This window comes from Micromys minutus, assembly GCF_963924665.1.
Source record: "Micromys minutus genome assembly, chromosome: X".
Taxonomy (NCBI): Eukaryota; Metazoa; Chordata; class Mammalia; order Rodentia; family Muridae; genus Micromys; species Micromys minutus.
In genome coordinates, this window is record NC_137970.1 from 3,066,326 (window position 1) to 3,090,720 (window position 24,395).

General features: G+C 38.9%; 1 protein-coding gene across 1 annotated transcript in view; it reads right to left on the reverse strand.

Moving 5' to 3' along the window:
- Positions 1 to 586: 586 nt before the first annotated feature.
- The window catches only part of CHST7 (carbohydrate sulfotransferase 7), a 30,034-nt gene continuing 6,225 nt past the window's right edge, over positions 587 to 24,395 (reverse strand). The window contains exon 2 of the mRNA XM_080910505.1: positions 587 to 1,669. The gene's annotated coding sequence lies outside the window, so the exon portion shown is untranslated. The remainder of the gene's footprint in view (positions 1,670 to 24,395) is intronic.

Sequence of the window (24,395 nt, forward strand, 5' to 3'; positions counted from 1 at the left end):
CTGAACTATTTACTATCTGACCTTTTAGTAAGAAAACCCTTGCCAATCCCTGAGTTGGAGAATATTAAACTTTCAACCTTGGAATAGGGTATGATGGGGGTTAGAGAAATGGCTCACTGGCTAAGAGCACTTGCTATTCTTGCAGAAAAGATCAGGACGCACTTTGCAGTTCCAAAATAGAGCAGCTTATAACCACCTGCAACTTCAGTTCCAGGAAATTCAATGACCCCTTCTGAATTCTGCCAGTACTGCACGAATGTGGGACACATAAACTTATACAGGCAAACACATACACATAAAGCTTTAGGGAAAAAGAATCGGGTGTCATCTAGACATACTGGTACACGCCTGTAATGCCACACTTAGTAGGCAGGGACAATTTTGAGACCAGCTTCAACTGCACAGACAGGGTTGACAGTGGGGATTGTAATGCTCACTAGGAGTTGGCAGCCAGCATGAATCTGTGAGACCGAAGGGTATAAACTTGACCTTGTAACTTAAGTTCTTTTTTAAAAAGATTTTTATTTATATGAGTACACTGTTGCTATCTTCAGACATACAAAAATAGGGCATTGGATCCCATTACAGATGGTTGTGAGCCACCATGTAGTTGCTGGGAATTGAACTCAGGACTTCTGGAAGAACAGTCAGTGCTCTTAACCATCTTAGACATCTCTCTAGCCAGTGACTTAATTTCTTATAGGATGATGGCTAACGTTTTGTAATCCAAGTGGTATAGACATTGCTCAGTGGTTAGGCACAGTGGCTTCTCTTCCAGAGGACTTAAGATTTGATTCCTAGCACCCATATGGAAGCTTAAAATCATCTGTAACTCCAGTTCCAAGGGATCTTATTCTTTTTTCTGGCCTTTATGGAGATGGCACACAGACATACATGTAGATAAAGCACTCACATATAAAATACAAATTAAAAAGGGAATTCTTGAACCTTATATACAGTTTCCTTCATGATTCTTATAACCCTTTTATATAGACTACCTTTATTGAATTCATACAATTGAGCCACTTACCGAAATCTGCTTAGCCCCTCCCCCAAATCCTGTCATTAGTATGTCATTTAGCTGCAGATTTACAAAAGCACTAGATAGAAAATTTTGAAAACAAAAAGTTTTAGTTTATTACAGCTCTCCTACCCACCAGAGAAAACTGTTTCGAAATGTTTCTGAATGAAGACTGGTAATTGAAGGCGAGCTGGATGAGGCCCTTCGGAAACAACATCACCCAGACATTTTATTTACTATAAAGTAATTTAATCAAGGTAGACATAACTGCATGTGGCCCTTATTCACATTGATGGTTTTCTCCAGACATCTGCTGATGTGAAATGGAACCAGATCACATCTCTTCTTTGTTGTGAGGATGCCTTGTTGAAATGGCTTAAGCTGGGCCAAGTTCAGCCTGGGAAGTAAAGCTTTTCCTATTTAATGGTTACAAATATCCACATTGCACCATCACTTCCTTTCTGGAAACTTCATCTCAGCCAATGTGTCTGTCATTACTTAACAGCTTGTAATGTTCCTGGCCAGCAGATTTGCACAGCAGTTGGTACCAAATCAGTCCCAGTGTCTGACAGTGTTTGATTGCCTCCACTGTGCAGCCTCTCCAGTGTTGGTGCAGCATGCTGAGCTCACCGGTTTATGGCCACTGACCTGGAAGGGAAAACACAAAGGACGTTTGACCTTCATAGAAATCCACAGTCTGTTGAACTTGGTGATTTAAACTATAGCTTTCTTCATCTAAGTTATATATTTTTGAGTATTGAGAATGCATACCAAATCAGTACCTAGTATATTTGGTTTGTAAAAGCAGACAATGAGAAAATATGACTTGGGGTGTTTAGTGAAGGTGAAGAGAAGAAGGTAATACAGGCCCCTCTGCAAATATTGCTGTGCTCTAAACAGCTACCAAAGTGGATGTCTGTTGAAAAGAGCTTCTGGAACTCTGCCCTGGGAAACAGGTAGGCTATCTATAAATCTTCACCTCTCTCTCCCTCAGACATTCATAGAAGACCTAATACCAATACTCTCCAAACTGTTCCACAAAATAGAAAGAGAAGTAACACTACCAAACTCATTCTTTAAAGCTACAATTACTCTCATATGTAAACCACACAAAGACTCTACAAAGAAAGAGAACTTTATACCGATTTCTCTCATGAACATCGATGCAAAAATACTCAATAAAATTCTTGCAAACAGAATCTATGAACATATCAAAATGACCATTCACCATGATCAAGTAGGCTTTATCTCATGGATGTAGGTTCAATATACAGAAATCCATAAACGTAATACACTATATAGACATACTCAAAAGAAAAAAAAAAAAACACATGATCATCTCTCATTTGATGCTGAGAAAACATTTGACAAAATTCAACACCCCTTTATGTTAAAAGTCTTGAAAAGATCATGAATTCAAGGTCCATAGGTAAACCTAGTAAAAGCAATATACAGCAAGCCAGAGGCCAACATCAAACTAAATGGTGAGAAACTAGAAACAATCCCACTAAAATCAGGGACTCGGCAAGGCTGCCCACTCTCACCCCTACCTATTCAATATAGTATTGGAGGTTCTAGCCAGAACAATTAGACAGCAAAAAGAAATCAAAGGGATACAAATTGGAAAGGAATAAGTAAAAATATCACTATTTGAAAATAATATGATAGTAGATTTCAGTGATCCCAAAAATTCCACCAAAGAACCCCTATACCTGATAAACAACTTCAGCAAAGTGGCTGGATATAAAAACTAACTCAAAGAAATTAGTAGCCTTACTTTACTGAAAAAAACAAACATGCTGAGAAAGAAGTTAGGGAAAAGAAACCCTTTACAATAGTTACAAATCATATAAAATACCTTGGTGTGATCCTAACTAAGCACATTAAATATCTATATGACAAGAAATTCAAGTCTCTGAAGAAGGAAATTGAAGAAGATCTCAGACGATGGGAAGGTCTCCCATGATCATTGATTGGAAGGATCAACATTGTAAAAATTGCCATCTTGCCAAAAGCAATCTACAGATTCACTGCAATCCTTATCAAAATTAAAACTCAATCTAAATAGAGCTAGAAAGAGCAATTTTCAAATTCATTTGGAATAATGAAAACCCTAGGATAACAAAAAACTATTTTCAGCAATAAAAGAACTTTTGGGGGAATCGCCACCCCTAACCTCAAGCTATAATACATATCATTTGTGATAAAAACCACATGGTATGGGTACAGAAAAAGGCAGGTAGATCATTGGAACAGAATTGAAGACCCAGAAATGAACCCACACACCTATGGTCACTTGATCTTTGACAAAGGAGCTAAAAAACATCCAATCAAGGTAGGTTTTCCCAGTGTAGTGGAATTCCAAGGTGCTGAGGTAGGAGAGGGTGGTTGGGAGAAGGAGCACCTTCATGGATGGAATAGAAGGAGTACGGGGGATGGGATTGTGGGAAAGGCATAAAATCTGAAATCTAAATGCAGAGAATTTCCAATAAAAATATTTGGGGAAAAAATTAAAAAAACATTCAATGAAAAAAGGACTGCATTTTCAACAAATGGTTCTGGTTTAACTGGCAGTAAGCATGTAGAAGAATGCAAATCGATTCTTTCTTATCTCCTGGTACAAAGCTCAAAGTCGAAGTGGATCAAAGACCTCCACATTAAATCACTGAAACTAATAGAGGAGAAAGTGGGGAAGAGCTTAGAACACATAGGCACAGGGAAAAATTTCCTGAACAGAATACCAATGGCTTATGCTCTAAGATCAAGTATTGATAAATGGGACCACATGAAATTGCAAATCTTCTGTAAGGCTAAGGACACTGTCAAGAGGAAAAAACTGCAACCAACAGATGGGTAAAAGAGGGCTAGTATCCAATATATACAAAGAACTCAAGAAGTTAGACTCCAGAGAATCAAAAAAAAAAAAAAACAAAAAACAAAAAAACCTATACAAAATGGAGCTAAACAGAGAATTCTTAACTGAGGAATACCAAATGGCCAAGAAGCACCTAAAGAAATGCTCAACATCCATAGTCATCAAAACAACCCTAAGATTTCACCTCACAATAATCAAAATGGCTAAGATCAAAAACTGAGGTGACAGCAGATGCTGGTGAGGATGCAGAGAAATAGGAACACTCCTCATTTTTGGTGGGATTACAAGCTTGTGCAACCACTCTGGAAATCACTCTGGCAATTCTTCAGAAAATTGGATATAGTACTACCTGAAGACCCAGTTATTCCATTGCTGATCAAAGGTCACTCCAACATATAACAAGGACACATGCACCATTATGTTCATAGCAGCCTTATTTATAATAGCCAGAAGCTTGAAAGATGTCCTTCAACAGAGGAATGGATACAGAAAGTGTGGTACATTTTCACAATGGAGCACTACTCAGCTATCAGAAACAATGATTTCATGAAATTCCTAAGCAAATGGATAGAACTGGAAGCTATCATCCTGAGTGAGGTAACCCAGTCACAAAAGAACACACATGGTATGCACTCACTGATAAATGGATATTAGCCCTAAAAAGCTCTGAATATCCAAGAAACAATTCACAGACCTTATGAACCTCAAAAAGAAGGAAGGCGAGAAGGTGGATGCCTCAGTCTTTCTTATAAGGGAGAACAAAACACTCATGGGAGGAAATAATGGTACAAATAGAGAAACAGGGATTGAAGAAAAGATCATCCAGAGACTGCCTCATCTGGGGGTCCACCCCAAGTTCAGCCACTAAACCCAATCACTGTTGTTGATTCCAAGAATTGCTTACTGGCAGAAGCCAGATATGAATGCCTCCTCAGTGGCTCTGCAGATACAGTTGAGGATGCTTGTAGCTAACCATAGGACTGAACAAGGGGACCCCAATGAAGGAGCTAGAGAAAGGACTGAAGGAGCTGAAAGGGTCTGCAACCCGATGGGAAGAACAACGTTATCAACCAACCAAACCTTCCAGACTAAAACACCAATAAGCACACCTGGAGAGACACAAGCTCCAGGTGCACGTGTAGCAGAGGATGGCATTGTCTGGCATCAATGGGAGAAGAGGCCTTTGGTCCAGTGAAGGTGCTTTTTCCCTGTGTAGGGGAATGCCAAGGCACTGAGGTGGAGAGGGTGGTTGGGAGAGGGAGCATCTTCATGGAAGCAAGTGGAGGGGTAGGGGTGGTAGAACTGGGTGAAAAGGAAATAACATTTGAAATTTAAATACAGAGAATATATAATAAAATAACAATGGTAGAAGCACTCAGGAGCAGAGGCAGGTGGATCTCTGCAAGTCTCAGGCCAGCCTAGGTTACAAAGAAAGTTCCAGAACATCCAGTGCTACAAAGTGAGGCCTTATCTTGAAAAATGTTTAAAAAGACATTTATATTTGATATACTTGATATTCTGGATGAAAAGTACTAATTTTCAGAAGTACTGTAACTTTGTCAGTATGAGATGGCTCATGCCCTAAGGTCAAAGATTGACAAATGGGACTTAATGAGATTGCAAAGTTTCTGTAAGGATAAGGACACTGTCAAGAAAACAAAACGGCAACCAACAGAGTGGGAAAAGATCTTGACCAACCCCACATCAGATAGAGGCATAATATCCAAGGTATTCAAAGAACTCAAGAAGCTAGACGCCAGAGAACCAAACAACCCTATTAAAAAATGGGGTCCAGAGCTAAACAAAAGGTTCTTTTTTTTTAAACGACTTTATTTTACAAAACAAAGATAAATGTACAGATTTTAAACATTTTTTGCTTAAAATTATACATTTTTGTCAGTACTGTTTTTTCAGATATTAAAATAATTTTACATAAAACTATGTGAATATATTTTTTAGTCAGTACTTGATTTTTTCAAAGGCTTGACAGTATGCATTGAAAACCTAATAGTTACAATGAGCGTAAAGTACATGCAAAACAAAACGCAACATGGAAATAGTCAAAGTCTTCTTGTTTTGTAAATATTTTTTTTTTGTTTTGTTTTCTTTATTTCTTGGACTTCATACAGTCTGTGAGTTGTTTCTGGGGGAGTGCAAGCCTCTGGGGTTAGCATTCCACTATCATTGACTGCATATTATGTCTGTTCTTTTGTGACTGGGTTATCTCACTCAGGATAAACAAAAGGTTCTAATTGGAGGAATATCGAATGGCTGAGAAGCATCTAAGTAAGTGCTCAACATCATTAGCCATCAGGGAAATGCAAATCAAAACAACCCTGAGATTCCACCTCACACCAGTCACATTGGCCAAGATCAAAAATTCAGATGACAGCAGATGCTGGCGAGAATGTGTAGAAAGAGGAACACTTCTCCACTGTTGGTGGGGTTGTAAACTGGTACAACCACTCTGGAAATCAGTCTGGCAATTCCTCAGAAAATTGGACATAGTACTACCTGAAGACCCAGTTATTCCACTTCTGGTCATCTACCACAGAGAAGGCCCAACATACAACAAAGACACATGCACCACAATGTTCATAGCAGCTCTATTTATAATAGCCAGAAGCTGGAATGAACCCAGATGTCCTTCAGTAGATGAATGGATACAAAAATTGTGGTACGTTTACACAATGGAGTACTACTCAGCTATCAGAAACAATGACTTAACCAAATTCTTAAGAAAATGGATGCATCTAGAGAATATCATCCTGAGTGAGATAACCCAGTCACAAAAGAACAGACATAATATGCAGTCATTGATAATTGGATACTGACCCCAGAAAGCTCTGAACACTCCAGAAACAACTCACAGACTATATGAAGTTCAAGAAAAAAATAAATAAATAAAAGATAAAAACATTATGCTTAATCCTTACACACCAAGAAAACTTTGACTAATTCCACGTTACATCCTGTTTTACATGTAGTTTATGCTCATTTTTACTAGTAAGATCTTAATGTACACTGTCAAACCTTTAAAAAAAACAAGCATTGACAAAAATGTATTTGTATACTTTTATGCAAAAATGCTTAAAATTTGTACATTTATCTTTGTTTTTTAAAATAAAGTTGTTTAAAATAAAAGAGAGAACACAAATGCCAGCCCAGGTCACTATATCCGGCAAAACTCTCAATCACCATAGATGGAGAAACCAAGATATTCAAGGACAAAACTAAATTTACACAATATCTGACCACAAATCCAGCCCTACAAAGAATAATAGATGGAATACAAGAGTACCCATATTCATTAAAAAAAAAACCCTACTAAAACTCAAAACATACATTGTAACAGTCACAATAATAGTGGGAGATTTCAACACCCCAAAATATTCAATAAAATTTTTGATCTAAGAACACATCAAATTGATCATTCACCATGATTAAGTAGGCTCCATCCCTGGGCTGCAGTAATGGTTTAATATATGAAAATCCATCAACATAACCCACCATATAAACAATCAAAAAAAATACACTAGATTCTGAGAGAGCAGTTGACAAAATTCAGCACCCCTTCATGTTAAAAGTCTTGGAAAAAGCAGGCCCATACCTGAACATAATAAAAGCAATATACAGCAAACCCATAGCCAACATCAAACTAAACGGTGAGAAACTTCAAGCAATCCCACTAAAATCAGGAGTTAGACAAGGCTGCCCACTCTCCCCCTACCTATTCAACATGGTACTGGAAGTTCTGACCAGAGTAATTAGACAGCAAAAGGAAATCAAAGGGATACAAATCGGAAAGGAAGAAGTAAAAATATCACTATTTGCAGATGATATAATAGTATACTTAAGTGACCCCAAAAATTCCACCAGAGAATTTTCACAACTGATAAACAACTTCAGCAAAGTGGCTGGGTATAAAATGAACTCAAACAAATCAGTAGCCTTCCTCTACTCAAAGGACAAACATGTTAAGAAAGAAATTAGAGAAAAGATACCCTTCACAATAGTCACAAACAATATGAAATATCTTAGTGTGATGCTAACTAAGCAAGTGAAGGAACTGTATGACAAGAACTTCAAATCTCTAAAGAAGGAAATTGAAGAAGATCTCAGAAGATGGAAAGATCCCCCATGCTCATGGATTGGAAGGATCAACATTGTATAAATGGCCATCTTACCAAAAGCAATCTACAGATTCAATACAATCCGCATCAAAATTCCAACTAAATTCTTTATAGAGTTGGAAAGTGCAACTTGCAAGTTCATCTGAAATAACAAAAAACCTAGAATATTGAAATCTATTCTCAACAAGAGGAATACTTCTGCGGGAATCACCATCCCTGACCTCAAGCTATATTACAAAGCAATTGTGTTTAAAAACACACACACACACACACACACAGTACTGGTACAGAGATAGGAAGGTAGATCAATGGACCAGAATAGAAGATCCAGAAATGAACTCTCACACCTATGGTCATTTGGTTTTTGACAAAGGAGATAAAAACATTCAATGGAAAAAGGACAGCCTATTCAACAAATGGTGCTGGTCCAACTGGCACTCAGCATGCAAAAGAATGAAAATGTATCCTTTCTTATCTCCTTGTACAAAGCTCAAGTGTAACTGTATCAAATATCTCCACATTAAACCAGGTACACTGAAACTATTAGAAGAGAAAGTAGGCACATAGGCACAAGGGAAAATTTCCTGAACCGATCACCAATGGCTTGTGCTCTAGATCAAGAATCGATAAATGGGACTCAATGAGATTGCAAAGTTTCTATAAGTCTAAGGACACTGTCAAGAAAACAAAATGGCAGCCAACAGATTAGGAAATGATCTTTACCAATCCCACTTCTGATAGAGGTCTACTATCCAATATACACAAAGAACTCAAGACATTCTCCAGAGAATTAAACAATTCTATTATAAAATGGGGGACAGAGCTAAACAAATAATTCTCAACTGAGGAATATCAAATGGCTGAGAAGCACCCAAGGAAATGCTCCACATACCTAGTCATCAGAGAAATGCAAATCAAAACAACCCTGAGATTCCACCTCACATCAGTCAGAATAGCTAAGATCAAAAACTCAGATGACAGCAGATGCTGGCAAGGATGTGGAGAAAGAGGAACACTCCTCCACTGTTGTAAGCTGGTACAACCACTCTGGAAATCAGTCTGGGAGTTCCTCAGAAAATTGGACATAGTACTACCTGAAGACCCAGTAATTCCAATTCTGGGCATATACTCAAAAGATGCTCCAACATACAATAAGGACACATGCTCCACCATGTTCATAGCAGCCTTATTTAAAATAACCTGAAGCTGGAAAGAACTCAGATGTCCTTCAACAGTGAAATAGATACAGAAATTGTGGCATATTTACACAATGTAGTATTATTCAGCTCTTAGAAATAATGACTTTATGAAATTCCTAGGAAAATGGATGTATCTAGAGAATATAAACCTGAGTAAGATAACCCAGTCACAAAAGAGCAGACATAACATGCAGTCACTGATAATTGCATACTGGCCCCAGAAAGCTCTGAATACTTAAGAAACAACTCACAAGCCATATGAGGCTCAAAAAAGAAAGGCCAAAATGTGGAAGTCTCAGTCCTTCTTGGAATAAAAACAGTAAATGTATAGCACCTTCTCAGAGTCTGGTACACCTAGACCTTAAATCACTAATAATAGAAGAGTTAAGAAGATAGCCTTGTGGCAATTCTTGGTATTATAAATCATTATGTTTAATCTATACACACCAAGAAATCTTGGACTATTTCCATGTTATGTCTTGTTTTACATGTACTTTATGCATATTGTGACTAGTAAGATTTCAATGCATACTATCAAACCTTTAAAAAATCAAATACTGACAAAAATATATTCATATAGTTTTATGCCAAAATGCTTTTTAAAATCTGCACTTGTATCTGTTTTTTTAACAACTTTATTTTACAAAACAAAGATAAATGTACAGATTTTAAGCATTGTTTGCATAAAATTATTCAATACATTTTTGTCAGTACTTTTTTTTCAGATTTTAAAATAAATTTTACATAAAACTGTATGAATATATTTTTAGTCAGTACTTGATTTTTTTAAAGGTTTGATAGTATGCATTGAAAACTTAATAGTTACAATGAGCATAAAGTACATGTAAAACAAAATGTAACATGGAAATAGTCAAAGTTTTCTTGTTGTATAGAGATTTTTCTGTTTTGTTTTGTTTTGTTTTCTTTATTTCTTGGACTTCATACAGTCTGTGAGTTGTTTCTGGGGCAGTGCGAGCCTCTGGGGTTAGCATCCCATTATCAGTGACTGCATATTATGTCTGTTCTTTTGTGACTGGGTTATCTCACTCAGAGAATGGTCTGGTTAATAAAGGAAGACAAAAAAAGAAGAAAATATGATTGTATCAGTTGATATAGAAAAGACTGAGCACATTTAGCAACCTTTTATGATTTAAGAATAAAAATCTTAGCAAACTAGGTAAAAAAAAAAAAACAAAAAAAAAACTTCCTCAACTTGATAAAGAACATTTGCATAAACCTACATGTAGACTTATTCTTTTTGGTTAAAAACCAAACTTTTTTCTCTTAAGATCTAGAATAAGGGTTTGGAGAAGTGGCTCAGTGATTAAGAGCACTGTCTGCTCTTCCAGAGGTTCTGAGTTCAATTCCCAGCAACCACGTCAGATTTGATTCCCTTCTGTCATGTGGATGTACAAGAAAACAACACACCCATTTACATAAATAAAGAAATAAATCTTTTTACAAGATCAAGAATAAGAAAAAGATGTTTGCAGTTTTCACTCTTGAATGATAGTCCACTACCACTGGCCAAGCCAGATTCTTATTCAGGACATACACAGTCCTTGCCACTATAATAAGATTATAAAAGGAGAAAAACTATAGTTGAAAGAATATGTTTGTTTGCAGGTGACATGGTGATATACATAAAAATACTATGAATGTTTAACAGCAAAATAACAGAATGCAGCAAGTCTTCAAAATGAAAGATCAGTGTGTGAATGTGTGTGTGTAACGTAAACACATAAACTCACACATGGAGGTCAGAAAGCTGACACCAGATGTCCATTTCTATCTCAGATGTCCATTTCTCTCCATATTTACTTATGTATTTATATGTTTATTTATATGCCTGTATGTATGCCAGTATACCATAAGAGTGACTAGTGTCTGCAGAGACCAGAAGATGGTGTCAGATCCACTTGGACATGGTTGTGAGCTGATATGGGAATTGGACTCTGATACTCTGGAAGAACAGCCAGCTCTCTTAACTTCTGAGCCACATCTGTCTAGTCTTCCATCTAATGTTTTAACAAAGGACATCTTAGTGAACCTAAAGCTCACCTTTCAACTAGGCTGGCTGGGAAATGAGCCTCTAGGATCTTCCTGTCTCTGCGTCATAGTACTTGGTTTACATACATGTGCCCAACTTTTACATTGTGCCGAGGCTCAGAGTGCTTTAGTAGCAAGCTCTTATCCATTGAGCTATCTCAATGGATAAACCATGAGATCCATACATTTTTAAAAAATCTTGTTTTTCTAAATTAGAAATGATTATGTTTATGTCAAATTTAAAATTCATACTACATTTAGTTACTTAAATAAGTATAACTCAAATTGTCCTGAAACCTATAAACATCACCAAAAGAAGCCCAACAAGAGTTAAAACAATAGAAATGTGTACTGTTGTCAGTGGATTCAAAGACAGTTTCAGTGGGGTGTGGTGGTGCTTGCCTGTAACCCCAGCACTATGGTCGTACAAACAGGATTGGGAATTCATATCTCAAAATAAATGTAAAGATGTTTATTCATCCAAACAGACGTCTAAGATCACAAATTCCTGTCAAATTCCATCAAAGATATTTAGAAGTTTACTTTAAAATACATGAAAACTAAGGATGGACACTAGAGATTGGGGAGATAGTTGAATCACTCAATTGCTTGTCTTGTAAACATAAAGACCCAAGTTTGAGCCCTGAAATTCATGTAGTAATGCTGGGTGTAGTAGAGGTTTATATCTCAGGGCTGAGGAGGCAGAGATAAGCTGGAGCTTGATCAGCAGCCTGTCTAGTCTAATTGGTGAGAGCACCTTTCAAAGGAGATAAATGACATCTTAAAATATGACACCCGAAGTTTTCCTCTGGCCTTCATACACACTAGCACAAGCACTTAAAACAACAACAGCAATAAAGAAACCCAAACAAACCAAAACCAAAAACAACTCCCCAAAGTCTGACAGTGGCCAAGAACAAATTAAAGGGCAGATATCTAAGAATTTATTTCACAAAGCCAGTCAAAAAAGTATCGAGGCTTTAAAAAAAGCAAAACAAAAAGATATCACTAATCTTAAAATAAATGTGACTGATGAAAAGGTTAACTTTACTTTCTTTTTCAAAACCAATTTTAAATGATGGTTCTTAAACATGTCAACCTCCCTTTTAGTCCACCAGCCACCAGAGGTAGTGGAAAACAGGGGGAAGTGGACCTGTTTAAAAAAGGTTCTTTGCAGCAACCCCCTTCTGTGTTGTCTGGAAACCAGCAGTTCAGTTCACAGGTCAGCAGTGGAAGCTCAGTCCACCAGCAAACACTTCACGGATACATCAGTGGTTCGGTTCAGTAGAGTCAGGAGAGCAAACATGACTCAGCAGCGGTGGCACTACCCAGCAGAGACAGTCAGGCCTCATCCTCAAGTCATCAGAAGGGACCTGGAGGAATGCTACGAGAAGTTCTTGGCTGTGTCTCTCTCAGGGAAGGGAAGATCAGGGAAGACCAACAAGAATTGCACAGCTAGCTCTATGAGCAAGCCAAACCGAGCCTCTGTCTCTGTCTATTGACTCCTTTTTAAACTCTCTCCAAACATCATGTGTCCTCCACGTGCCTTGCCTCACCATGGGTCTGCCTCAACTGATAATCAGCCTGGCAAGAAACTGCAACCCCCAGAAGTTTTTTTTTTTTTTCAGTGCTTTTTCTCTCTGTGGAGTCCTGACAAATGCAGCCCAACTATAAAATGTAAAGCAGTTGGTGTCATTAGCAAAGAACTCGTCATCACATGTCCTTTCAAGTGCTTGCTTTACCAGAATGTCCTCTCTCCTGTCTCCACTTCAGCCAAACGTTCTCTCATGTTTACCCCAGCAAAACACCATCCAACTGACTTTCCAAAGAACTCTTAAGTTTCTACTTCACTCTATAGAAGGAACTTGCAGAGTTTTCAATAAACCCCTCTCAAACCTGTGTGGAAAGAGCTGATTCCTCAGCAGCTTCCTGAAAATGAAACAGCTAACATTGACCAATGGAAGCTACAAAATCAAGTTATAATATAGTGACATGTATTAAATTTCACCCTAAAATAGATAGTTTTATTTTAAAAAAATAATAAAAAGACCCTGGAGGGATGGCTCAGCAGTTATGACCACTTGCAGTTCTTGCACAAAGAAGAGTTGGATTTAGATACCCGCACCAGCATGGCAGCTCAGAGATGCTTGAGATTCCAGTTCCAGGGAATCAGACATTATTTCTGGCCTTAGAAGGCACCAGGCACCAACATGAAACACATATGTCCATGTAGGAAAAATTAATGCACACACACACACACACACACACACACACACACACACACACACACACATACACACACAACCAAATACATATTTTTTTATGAAAAAGAGCGGAGGGGGAAATTGAGAAAACTGATGGTTAGTACATTTGGCAGGGGTAATAAAGTCGGATGAACCATTGAAACTAATGTTAGACACTACATAGCTGTATAAAACCCTGTGTAGTTTGAGGGGCAGATTCCCAGTCAATGGAGCAGAAGGAACAGTCAGAATTAGATCTTGAGTGTATGGACACTGTTTTACAAAGGTCCAGATGAAGTTTACAGGAAGAAGAATCATGTTCTTGTCTTCTCAACAAATGATGTTAGAGCAGTGTTATTTTGGTGCGTTTCTCTCATGGAGTCCCAACAAATAGAGCTCAACTACTCACTGTAAAGCCAACCAATACATGAGTGTTGTTGGCAAATAATTTTTCATCACGTATCTTTTCACGTGTTTGCTTTAGCAGAACATCTTTTCTCCTGTGCCTGCCTCAGCAAAATGTTCCCTCATGAGTCTGCCTTAGCCATTCATTTGTGTTCACTTCAGAAAAACACTCCTTCACATCTCTGCCCTAGCAAAACGCCATCCAACACGACTGACTTTCCAAAGAACCCTTAAGTTTCCACTTCAGAGCAATTAGATAGCCATAAGTATAATTGTTTGTTTATGCTCAGCCCAGCGAGTGGCACTATTAGAAGGTGTGGCCCTGTTGGAGTAAGTGTGTCACTGTGGGTGTGGGTTATAAGACTCTCATTCTAGCTGCCTGGAAGTCAGTATTTGGCTAGCAGCCTTCAGATGAAGATGTAGAACTCTCAGTTCCTTCTGCACCATGTCTGCCTGGATGCTGTCATGTTCCCACCTTGATGATAAATGGACTGAACCTCTGAACCTGCAAACCTGTCCCCAATTAAATGTTGTTCTTTCTTTATAAGAGTTGCCTTGGTCATGGTGTCTGTTCACAGCAGTAAAACCCTACGATGTAGCATGTAGTTTTAAAATGAAACCAATGCTAACTCTGGCTATGCACCTGCATTAGTGGTCTCTGTTCCTAGTCCAGTGCATAGCCTGAGACTGTGACTGTGTGCTCCTCCTCGCCAATGTCTCTCCCACAAACACTGGTTCAGCCTCTCCAGAGCTTTGAGATCACTCCCTTGCCAGCCCACCATCCCACCATCCCACCAACTGTGGGAGCACTCTCGCCAGCCCACGCTCCACTGTGGTTACCTCTCCCCTGGAGCTTGGTCCTTTGCCCAATCTTACAGTTCCAAAGCCTGGCTGAATTCTGCCCTGGCTATGTTCTTTCCCTCCTGCCTACCCGAGTTGCTGTGAATAAAAAACACCAGACAATCTTAGTTTAAAATCATCAGATGATACAACTGCTGGGCAGGGAATCTATCATCCTGAACTCATCAACTATTCGATGCTGGAAATCCTCTGGTGGCAGAGGTCACCACCAGGTCTAAGAGTTCCCGGTCTACATCCTGCCGTCTCTTGTTTTCTGCCTTACTGTAAAAAGGGGCTGACTCTTCCTCCCGTGTCCCCTCTTCCTCTCTCAGACCTGGAAAGTCTGCCTCCTTCTCTTCGATATCAATTAATTAGGAGAAATTTCCCTACAGTAAGGCAATAAGCAGAAAATAATCTTTGATCTAAAATTTATGCACCATATTTTTAAAAACTCAAAATGAACTATAGAATTAAAAGCAAAGCAAAATAAAAAACTTTTAGAAAGAAAACATAGGAGTAAATCTTCAGAACCATAGGATTAGGCAGAGTTCTTAGGCATGATATCAAATGGATTCTCCTCAAAGGAAAAAAATGATAAATTAGACTTAGCAAAATTAATAATGTTTGGGAGATAAAATCTTTTCTCTTAAGGGATTCTTCAATCAGTGTCTGTCTCTTGGGATTTGGTAGCAGGGTTAAGAATATAGAAGACCTAAGTGCAGACAAATTCCAACAGCAATGCAACTTTCTGAAAGTGCTTGGGCCACATTGACCTGTTTTCTTAATTTTTTTATGCATGGATGTTTTGCGTGCTTAGGTGTCTGAGCACTGCTTGCATGCCTGTTGCCTGCAGAGTTTGTTGGGTCTCCTGAAACTAGCATTAAAGATAAGCTGCCATGTAGGGGCTGAGAATTAAACCCAGGTCCTCTTCAAGAGTGTCAAGTGCTCTTAAGCAGTGAGCCATCCCTTCAGCAAACTAGTTGTACTAGTCTTTGGTCATATTCATGATGTCAGGCTCTTTCCTACCTTGGAACCTTTATAGATCCTCTATAGTCTGTTTGAAATGATCTACCTTTCCTCTCTCTGTCATGGTCTTTTAAACTTCAACTGAAATTTCAGGTCCTTAGAAGTTTGCTCAGACCCATTTAAACCTCACAGTTTTCATATTTTTCTCTTAAGTCCTTCCTTGTTCACTGTTGCAAACCCAATATCTAGAAGTTCTTGGCATAGAGAAAAACACTTTAAACTTTTATCAGCAGAAATGGATAATAAAAAAAAATCATTACTGGGTTATCAGAAAGTTTATCTTAGAGGACCGGGAGAAATCACATGACTTTTAAAAGGCTTTGTAAGCCTGGTTTGGTGGCTCACACCTATAATCCCAGCCATCAAGAACCCACAGCAGGAGAATTGATGCCATGACAAGGCCAATGCAGGGTACATAGGCTCAAAACAACAGTTATAATGTGAAACGCTGTCTTGACAGAGCTTCAAAACAAGGAAATAAAGAATGAAAAAGAACAAGCCAGGTTGCACATGTGTTGGAAGGGGTCTGAAGGTAGGAGGAAGGAGTCATATATTTGAACAATACAAAAGGCATTCTGGGGCTGGATGTGCTGTTTATCAGTAGACGGCTTTCTTGGTTTGTGTATGAGACCCTGAGTTTAGTCTTCCGCATTGCAATAAATAAATACCATTAGCTTTTCAAAACATCTTAGAATAAAAAGGCAAAATAAACAGTGGGAGAAAAAATTTGTAACCAAATAGCTGATGAAAGACTTGTATCTAAAAATATATAAATAGCCCTTGACATAGTTTAAAAGTCTAATTAGAAATGGGCAAAACATCTGGACTAGCGTTTTACCAAAAAGGAGGGTCATAGATAGCAAACGAGCACTTGAAAACAAGTTCCACATCACTGGTCATCAGGAAAATGCAAATGGAAACTATAATGAGATGTCACTATGTGCTCTTTAAAACAGCTGCAGCATGGTCACAATACAAAGTACCCTTGAGGAAATGAAGTAACTTGAGCTCATATACTGCTGGAGGGAATGTAAATGTGTACAGTTATCCTAGAAGACAGTTTGGTGTATTTTCAGAAAATTAAAAGTACACGTCCCCATAATTTAACAATTACTTTCCTGGTCATTCATTTTTAAGAACTGAGTACCTCTACAAAACCTTGCACATGCTTCAATAGTCAAAGAAATCTTAAGCAAAATAACAATTCTGGAAGTATGACCAGATTCAATTTCACACACCCTCACCCCCACCCCACCCACACCACTACACAAACAAACAAGCCCAAAACCGCAAAATCATATAGAATAACAGAATATCCAGAAACAAGCCCATTGTACTGGCTGGTTTTGTATATCAACTTGACACAAGCTGGAGTTAATCACAGAGAAAGGAGCCTCAGTTGGGGAAATGCCTCCATGAGATCCAGCTGTAAGGCATTTTCTCAACTAGTGATCAAGGGGGGAGGACCCAGCCCATTGTGGGTGGTGCCATCCCTGGGCTGGTAGACCTGGGTTCTATAAGAAAGCAGGCTGAGCAGGCCAGGGGAAGCAAGCCAGTAAGTGACATCCCTCCATGGCCTCTGCATCAGCTCCTGCTTCCTGACCTACTTGAGTTCCAGTTCTGACTTCCTCTGGTGATGAACAGCGATATGGAAGTGTCAGCTGAATAAACCCTTTCCTCCCCAACTTTCTTCTTGGTTATGATTTTTGTGCAGGAATAGAAACCCTGGCTAAGACACCCATGCTGCTATAGTCGTCTGAATTTTGACAAACCCATTGTAGCAAAGAAAGCCTCTTAACCAAAATGGTGGTGGGAAACTGATCTGCACCTAGAAGAATAAAATTTGATCCATATCTCTTGCCCTGCACAAAAATAAATTTAAAATGCATCGAAGGCCTGATTTATAGGCCTGGAATTCTGAAAGGGATTGAAGAAAAAAGATAGTAAACACATTAAGATATACTTATATGCCAGGACTTTCTGCAGAAGTATTCCAGTAGCTTAGGAAATACAGCCAAGAACTGACAAATGAGGTTGCATGAAATTAAAAAGCTTCTGCACAGCAAAGAAAGAATTCAATCAAAACAGAGTCTAGTGGGCATGTCCAATCTTTCTGCATTGCAACATCATATTCTCAATTACAAACATCATGTTCAGGAGTTGCATAATTTAGTTATAGTCATAACTGCAAAATAAAATCATAGAATAGTTTAAGTAAGTTTATGATGTGTTAGACTATGTTCATCATAGATATCCTCTGACACATTCACAGAATGTGAGAAAACCTTCTCTAGCTATAAAGCTGGTCATAGACTAATATCTATAACATGCTAAACACTCAGAAAACTATGAAAAAGAAACCAAGCAATCTAATGAATAAATAAGCCAATGATGTGAAGAGACAGTTCTCAAAAGAATATGTAAAACAGACAAGTATATATTAAGGTCTTCAGTCTTCTTAGCCCTCAGTGAGCTGCAAACTAGAGGTGTATTGAGATTTCATCACCAGTCAATCATGAAGGACATAAGTAATAAACAGTGGCAAGGATGAAGAGGTTGAAGGATGCTGGTGGCAATATAAACGTGCAACCACTGTGAAAGTCAGTGAATGAAAAAGAAAGAGAGAGAGTGAGGGGGGAGAAGGGATGGAGGGAAGGAGGGAGAGAAGAGAGGGAGGGAGGGAGAGAGTGAAGGAAGAAGGAAGGAAGGAAGGAAGGAAGGAAGGAAGGAAGAATATGACTGCTTCTAGGTACATTGCAGGGGAAGGTTTTTCGTGGGTAAAAGGAATAGCATATGCAGAGACAGGGACATCTGTCAGAGTCCAGAGTGAACATGACCAGGCTGAGTGGGTGCCATGTGAGGAGATCGAGAAGGGAGGGGGAGAGGACCCGAGTAGTCAAAATGGCAGATTTATGTAGATGCCAGAGGAGCTGAGGAGAGGGAAACCCAGCTCAATATGTAGGCTGGAGAGCTCAGGGTAGGGCGCACAGTATGCCATCCAGGAGTGCCCTGTAACAGGTAGAGATTGAGGAATTCTGGGAGGACTTGGCTGCCAGCTAACAGTCAGTTTGGAGACACCTCATAAAAACTAAAAGGAGGGATTGGAGATGTATGAAACTCATTTGGTAGTGTGTTTGCCTACCATGCAGGAAACCCTGGGTTCCATCCCCAGCACATCACAAAACTGGGAGTGCTGGTACACACCCATAATCCCAGCACTCAGGGGATGGAGGCAGGAGGATCAGGAGTTTAAGGTAATACTTGATTGGAAGTTTGAGGCCATCTTGGGCTACACATGAGCCTGTCTCTTCCTTTGGCCCAGCTATATAACTGAAGGACTCTAAATGATCATACCACAGAGATGCTTGCACATCTGTGTTTACTGCAGTACTATTCACAATAGCCAACATATGGAATCATGGATAAGAAAATTGTGGTGTGCATATAAAATGGAGTTTCATCCAGCCGTAAAGAAGAATGAAATTACGTTATTTATTGAAAAATAGATTCAGCTGAAGACAATCATATTAAATGCTATAAGTCAGGTGAGTACTATACTTGTATGACAATATCTATAAAGCATATTACTGTGTGCAATGAACATACTCGGAAAAATATTTTTAAAACTTGTACATTACTACACATAGCAGCTTTATTTCTAAAAGGTCAAAATAATTTAAATGTCCTTCAATTGGTAAATGATTTAAGTACTATACTGATAACATAGAATGCTATTCAGCAATGAAGAACAAACTACCACCATACAAGATATTCTGACTGAGTGCTTGCAAAGAACTGTATTCAGTGAAAAAGCCAATATCAAAAGGTTATATAAATAGTATTCTATTCACATCATTCTTGAAACTAAAAACATAGAGCTGGAGAACAAATCAGTGTTTTCTATGGAAAATGGTAGGGTGGGGTTGGGTACATAACTATAACCAGTTGGCACTATAATTTCTTTGTGTTGATACTGTGATTCTATATTGGTTATAGTGGTGTTTCCAGAAATTAGTATGTGATACAATCACATACATGTCTGTTTATGTGTACACATAAATGTATGTAAAACTTGAAAGTAATTATACTTTCTGTAGATTATATCAAAATCAACTTCCTGGTATTGATATTAATCTATTTATAAGATATCCCCTTGGGGAAAATTAGGTAAAGATTACCCTAGACCTGAGTATGTTGTTCCTGCAATTTCCTGTGAATCTATAATTATTCAAACTGGAAAATGAAGAAAAAAAAATCTTACCACTGTTTCTTTGTGTAGTATATATCTAGAGCGTCACTTGGATTGCTTTAAGATCCAGAAATAAGCCTGGCAGGAATACAGGGGAGTTTTATCCATGACTAACCAAGTGCTAAATGTTGCCAAGTCAGATCTCACTTCCTAACAACCATTTATAGAGAATCCTCTCAAGCCAGCCCCTGGGCCATACATTTTTTGTATCTTTTGAGCAAAGATTTTTATGTCCAAATATTTTATTACTCTTTTCTTAGTTATTTTAAAAACAGGTTCTCATACATACCAAGCTGGCCTCAAACTAGCTATGTAGCCAAGGATAACCTGAAATTCCCAATCCTCCCTTCTCCCTAATGCTGGGATTACAGGCATGTACATTACTGTTTTTTAGAGAATAATTTTAGTTAGTATTATAAAGTAAACCTTTAACATTTTCATTCAACTTCAGTTCTTTTCCCCTCTTTTTAATTAGATATTCTCTGTATTTACATTTCAGGTGTTATCCCCTTTCTGCCAATCCCATCCGTATTCCCCCTCCCACTGCTTCCATGAAGGTGCTCCCTCTCCCAACCGCTCTTTCCCACCTCAGCTCCTTGACATTCCCCTACACTGGGAAAATGAGTCTTTGGTGGACCAAAGGCCTCTCCTGTCATTGATGTCAGAGAACGATATCCTCTGCTGCATATGCACCTGGAGCCATGGGTCTCTCCATGCTTCAGTTTTTCGTTGTGGTACTGCTATAGGTTGATCTCGGGGTCTTATGCCTGCTAAGCACAGATTCTATCCCTGAGCTGCATAGCCAGATCCTCAAGTTCAAACTTTCAATTAAATCACTAGTGGAACAAGACAAGATGAGGGAAGAGAAGATATGCTGGAAAACTGTTGCAGCCTTCAGAGCATTATGTAGGTAGCAATCTCCCAAAGGTTCTTTCTTTCTTCATGCTAGGAATGGGCTCCTATTCTCCTGTGTTAGGTATTCTCCTCTGCCTTAGGTTCTCAGTGTTACTGAGCCACAATAGATAGCTTCTACTGCTGACTTAGACCTGCATGGATCTGACAGTTCCCAAGGAGATGCTAATCAACTATCAACTAATTTCTTACTAGTTGTTGTGATCAAAACATAAAGATGCCCATGAATGTTTGGTGTGATGTTCCTCCCAAAACTTTTAAGCCAAACATACCCTAAATATAGATACTAAGAATTTAATAAGCACTAAACTCCAATTCTTTTCTTTTAATTTTCATTTATGTGTATGGGTATTTTAGCTGCATATATATATATGTAGCGTGTATTTAAATGTATTACACATATTATGTAAGCCTGAAGAAGTGCCAGATTCTTTGGAACTATAGTTATAGAAGGTTGTGGGTTCTGGGAGTCAAACTTAGGTCCTATGAAAGAGCAGCCAGTGTTTATAACCACCAGGCCATCCCTCCAGTCTTTAGACTCCAATTTAAGAGTATTATGGGGCTATGTTCATATGGAATAATGAAATATGAAATTTAGTGTATAGTTTTAAATGAAACAGTCTACTTATCAATAAGCTACCCTGACCCCAGTATCTTACTTTGTCCTGTTTTCCGGGCAGCAGATGGAAAACAATGAAGAACTCAGTGCTAAGCTCCCAATTTTCTTGATCTATAGTCTGGGGAGCATGAAAACATGTGTTCCCCTGCCTGAAGCAAGTATAGATCCATTGGGTTGTGAACAAGTTGAGCCTATTAGAAATCTAGCTTGTATAACAGAAAACATATCATTAATAAAAGACAGAGCACCTTGTGTTTAAAAAAAAGGAAAAAGGTTTCTACACTTTTTCGTTTTGATCTTTAAAGGACTGGTCTTAACTCATGGCATTGTCATGTGAGGTTATTTCTTAGTATTCAATGAAATCACAAATTAGCTTTCACTTTTTAAAATGGAGTTGCTTCTTTAAAGATCTGGTCATATTCCAGTGAATTGGCCTGAGCGCCATCGTAGAGCAACTTCCTTCTGGGTGTGCTGCAGTTTGTGTTGCCTCAATTGCAGGCTTTTGGCCCTGCTGAGCCTCCCCTGGCTGTAGTAGAATAACTCAGGAAGACAGACTCAGTGTTTTAATCAGCCGGTTTCCAACCTTTGAAGCTAGGAGGGGGAGGGGCAAGAATAAACTTCCTGCCGGTTTTAAAGTTTGAGAACAGAAGGCTCAACCAAATGAAGTTGCTGCTCCATCATTCTCTGTGGGCTTTCTGTCCCTTTCAGGCCAGGTAAGGAGCCACAGTCTGATCTGGGCTCTCCCTCAGACACACCACTTAGAACTTTGGACCTGCAGTTCTTCTTTTCAAATGTTCTGTTCTTGCCTGGAAAGTGGGGATTATGTACTTGAGACTGACACTTCTTTGTCCTGTTCCACCACATCTACTCCTGCCAGGTGAGGAACCCTGGAGACTGACCACCCCAAACTATTTAACAGATGCTCAAAGTTAGAACTGGCCCTTAACACTTGGGCTGAGAGCTGAGACTTCCGTGTATTCAGTATGTCGCATCCTCAGGGCTACGTTACTACTCAGTTTATTGTTGCAACCTTCCTCCCAGACCACCCCCAGAGCAAATGGGCCAGTGTGGTAGTCTCCTTTTCTAGGGCCGTGAGCTCTGGGGCATCTCCCAGCTCCCCAACTGGGAACCATACTGTGAATGAATCTAACATCTGAGGCTTATCTGTCAGTCCAGGTTAAACTTTTTTAACCTTCCTGCTTGTGCTTCAAATCAGTGAAATACTGGGCCAAGGAAAAAGGAAATGACTGATGATGTTGACAATAGAACCATTAAGTTGTTTTGTTGTAAGAGATTTGCTTAGAGGCAATGGTAAGATAATTCTCAAAATGCCAACAGTGTGGGAGCACCAACATCTCTTTATTGTCAGTTTGAAAGGAAGTATAATTAGAAATGGTTTGTGTGCACTCACACACGCTGGTGTACACACACACACACACACACACACACACACAGAGAGAGAGAGAGAGAGAGAGAGAGAGAGAGAGAGAGAGAGAGAGAGAGAGAGAGAGAGCTCCTGGAAACAGACTTCAACCAACATAAATCTCAAATATAACTTCCAGACTTTCAATCTGAGAGATTTAGGGACTGTTGGTTCATGATTTCACTAGTTCACCCCAGTCTCAGCCTTATTTAATTTGAAACAATTTTCAGGTAAAAAAAATGGGTTGAGTCAAAACCAAACCAAATCAGAAAATTCTTGCCTGGGAAGTTTATATGGCGGTTGGGGGGATGCTAGGGACCCAGGTAGCCCCAGAGAGAATGATTACGGAGACCATCTAGCCATCATGGTGGGAATTCAGAGTGAGACTTTAGTCCACTTGGTCACTTTTGTACCGGGACTGGCCTAGGCCAAGGCAAAATGAAATGGCTCCTATATGTCTTCCACTAAAGTGGAAGGAAGTAATCTTATAACACCTACAACTAGAGTTTCCTCAAATTTCTCATCTAGTTTGAGAACAAATGAAGACACACCAAAATGGTACTAATAAAACTGACATTGTTGCATACAATTATGGTTTTAAAGATTCCTTTTAGAAGAAAATGTATTCGTTTCAGAAGAAAAACATGCCTGCATGATTTTATTTGCAGCGTGTAAGTGCCCAATGAGACCATCAAATACCCTGGAACTGCAGTAGATTTAGCTGGTGTTGGTGTTTGAAACTGAGTCTGGTTTCTCTTCAATAGCTAGTGCACTTAAATACTCTGCTGTTCCCAGTCCTTATGATTTTATGTATTTTTCTTAGCTGGAGACTGAACCCAGAACCTCATATATGCTAAGCAAATGCTCTGCCACTCGGCCAAATTCCCAGCCACTATGCCTCAGTTTTAAAAATAAAACTGAAAAGAAAAAACAAACAATAAAAGTGGGAAACAGCTGAGTTTGCCTGTTTGGCAAAAAGCAGCTGAGTTTGTCTTTCCTTTTGTTGAACAGTTCTGAGATATCCCATTGGCAAATGTGGTGCTATTTTGAGTAAAGTTGCTCTCAACTGAAGTAAAGGAATGGGCCAGTGTTTTATAGTATCTATTCAGATGCGCCCCCTGCAGATGTTGGCTAGCCACCACTTGAAGATGAAAAGGCTTAAGAGGGTCTGGGAAGTGACCAGACTTTAGACCTACTCAGATAGCCATTTGGTTCCCACATGGGTGTGAACTAAAGTTCTTAGGGGAAAAAAGCAGCACTAGTGTGCTAAAAGCTCTATAAGACTGAGTTAACTGGTCAGAACTTCAGTAATTATGGAGAGCCAGAATGCCACACAACAGGAGGCAAATTACCTAGAGTTACCTTTACTCCCCTTAAATAGCCATTCCCTGAGTACCTCCC